We start from the raw sequence: 2,401 nt of genomic DNA, 5'->3' as shown, positions 1-2,401 counted from the left end.
ACAGGGAAATAATTCCTCTAATGGATTGTCAACAGTAAATTGCTGTGTGGAACAGAGAACTCTACTGTATTCTGTGATAGCCTATATGGGAATGGGTATATGTGTATAACTGAATCACTTTTCTGTAACTGGAAATTATCACATTTTAAATCAACTATATTTCAACAAAATTTAAAAAAATAAGAAAAAGTAAAAAAAAACATGAATATGGTATGACATATTATGGTAGGAGAATCTGAAGAATAATATTGATGCAAAATCTTAAATTTCTGATAGGTAAAGAAAAATAAGCCATTAATATAAAAACATCTTACTTCATAGTAAATTGAAAGACAAATCCCCCATTCAACATTTTCTTTAGAGCCTCTGTGACATCCTTATTCCTAAAGCTATAGATTAAAGGGTTTAACACAGGAGTGAGTATGGTGTATAAAGCAGATACAACCATGTCTTTCTCAGGAGTGTGGTAGGAGGTAGGGAGCATGTAGGTGTAGATGGCAGCCCCATAGAAGAGGATGACCACAGTCATGTGGGAAGAGCAAGTCATAAAGGCCTTCTTCTGACCCTCTGCTGAATTCATTCTGTGGATGGTGAGGAGGATGAAGGAGTAGGAGCTTGAAATGATTGTGAAAGGGATGAGGAGCATGAGGGTACAACACAGGTACATAAGTGTCTCATAGATGGATGTGTCTGAGCAGGAAAGCTTCATTACAGCAGGGACCTCACAGAAGAAATGATGGATCTCCCAGGATCTGCAGAAGGGGAAGGTCATGGTGATGGGTGTGAGCATAAAGCCATCCACTGATCCTAGGAACCAGCAGCTGGATACCAAGAGGAAACACACCTTATGATCCATAAGAATAGAATAGTGGAGTGGATGGCAGATGGCCACATAGTGGTCATAGGCCATAGTAGCCAGAAGGAAAAATTCTGACCCTACTAGAGTCAAATAGAAAAACATCTGCATTCCACATTCAGGGGCTGAGATCTTATTCATGCCCATGACCTGGTCCATGAGCATCTTGGGCACAGTGACAGAAATGTACATCACATCCATGAGAGACAACTGGCTGATGAAAAAGTACATGGGGGTATGAAGATGGGCATTAGAATGAATCAGAAAGATAAGGATGCTATTCCCAGATAAGGCCACCAGGAAAAACACAAAAATGACTGTGCAAAGGAGAGCTGGGTGCTTGGATTGACTGAAGAGTCCCTGGAGGATGAATCCAACTGTCCAGTGTGGTTGGCTACCCAGGTGGAGTTTTCCATGAGGTTTCACCTAGATAACCAAGGGGAGCTTTTTAGTTAATAAATCACTCATGAGATATGACCACCTGAAATAAATATTTAGTGAGTTTGTGGTGTGTACTTGTGCCTATGTGTGTATGGACATTGTGTATGCATAGTAACCAATAGGCGGGAAGCACTATGGAAGAGTAGATTGTGGGAATTATAGTTTGCTTGTAATTTCAAAAAAATAGTGGACTAACAAGAACCAAATGTATAGGATAGGGAAATCTACTCAATAGTTTTTAAAAAAACTTTATGGGAAAATTTATAATAACCTATATTTTCATTTCATTTTACACCAGAAACTAACACAATATTGTAAGCCAACTCTACTCCAATAAAATTTAAAATGTAAATTAGAGATCAATGTGTTAAAAAAAAAAGCAACTAAGAGTTCATAACTTTTGGTCACAATTGTTAGTCACATATAGTAAATATATATATATATTTTTTTTGTTATGGAATTCAGAATTGAATCAACTTTTCTCTTTGTCAGTCTGGATCTTAAAAACCCTTAGAAATATATGCAGAAAATTTAGAAAGTAAATGAAACAAAATTTGGTGAACATCTGCACAGAAAGTTTGAATACTCTTTTCCCATAGGTTTAGGCCATGCTATGAGGCTCTGCTGTTGTGAGGAAGGAGCCAAGCATCCACAGAATCAGATTGAAATCCTCACCAATGACTAACCCCTTAGATATCCTAAGGTCGGTGATAGAGGAGTCCAGACTCTGTGGCACCACTACAGCTGTGTGTCCAAATTATCCTCTACCCACCATTTCTCTGTCCATTTTACTTTAATAAAAAAGAGATTATAATGTTTGACTTAAGGTATGGTGAAAATTACATGAGGTTAAATAATATGTTCTTAGAACATCACCACTTTTGAATGAATATGCACATGTTATTAATTTGAAGTATTAATATCTAGAGTAATTTTTGTACATATTCCATTTTAAGAGATAGACCTTACTATTCATTATGATGTAAGATAGATGCATTATTTCAGTTTACTACTTTTAGTTTCTCTTCATACATATAACAAAAAATTTGGATTTGATAAATTCTGTAGTTCCAGACTACTACATAGTCATCATATAGCTTTTAG

General features: G+C 36.4%; 1 pseudogene; it reads right to left on the bottom strand.

The window, feature by feature from the left end:
* Positions 1–310: 310 nt before the first annotated feature.
* Positions 311–1,272, bottom strand: LOC125124186 (olfactory receptor 2T29-like; annotated as a pseudogene).
* Positions 1,273–2,401: the final 1,129 nt, after the last annotated feature.

Source organism: Phacochoerus africanus, chromosome 4 (assembly GCF_016906955.1).
Source record: "Phacochoerus africanus isolate WHEZ1 chromosome 4, ROS_Pafr_v1, whole genome shotgun sequence".
In the NCBI taxonomy this organism is placed as follows: Eukaryota; Metazoa; Chordata; class Mammalia; order Artiodactyla; family Suidae; genus Phacochoerus; species Phacochoerus africanus.
This window is presented reverse-complemented; position numbering and strand designations above follow the sequence as displayed.